At 30.5% G+C, this 567-nt stretch overlaps 1 pseudogene; it reads right to left on the bottom strand.

Annotated features, from left to right (window-relative positions):
- Window positions 1-282: 282 nt before the first annotated feature.
- The window catches only part of LOC102841530, a 12,713-nt pseudogene continuing 12,428 nt past the window's right edge, over window positions 283-567 (bottom strand).

The following is a 567-nucleotide window of genomic DNA, read 5'->3' as shown; positions in this document are numbered from 1 at the left end:
TTGCTAATCAATAATCACATATCCAGCAAAACTGTCTCTCAAATATGATAGCAGAATTAAGACATTCCCAAATATGCAGAAACTAAGAAATTTATTAAAATGAGACCAATCCTACAAGTAATATTAAAAGGAGTCCTTTGGACAAAGAACCAATGAGAACAACCTGAGATTAAAACACATGACAGCATTACCCAGATACCAAGCAAGATTAAAAAAATAATAATAATCTCAAAATGAAAATATAACTCCAAAAAATGAAACAGGAAACAGTGATATCAATCTCTAATCGATGACAACTTCAAAATAAAAATAGAAAATTAAAGGTGTAATAATAGAACTTCCCTATGAAGAAGAAGTCAAAGTGATATGAAGAATTAGCAAACTGTTTTATACTTAGGAAGAAGAAGGTAAATCTTAAAGCGGCCACAAAGCAAATTAATAAACCTACTCACCAAAATAAAGAATAAAATTTAAAAGACTCAGTAAACCCCAAATCAACAAAAACAAAGGAAAAAGGAAGGACAGTCCATAAGTATAAATAACTCAGCAAAGTCCTGGAGTGGTGCT

The sequence above is a fragment of the Chrysochloris asiatica genome, unplaced genomic scaffold, assembly GCF_000296735.1.
Source record: "Chrysochloris asiatica unplaced genomic scaffold, ChrAsi1.0 scaffold00183, whole genome shotgun sequence".
Classification (NCBI taxonomy): domain Eukaryota; kingdom Metazoa; phylum Chordata; class Mammalia; order Afrosoricida; family Chrysochloridae; genus Chrysochloris; species Chrysochloris asiatica.
This window is presented reverse-complemented; position numbering and strand designations above follow the sequence as displayed.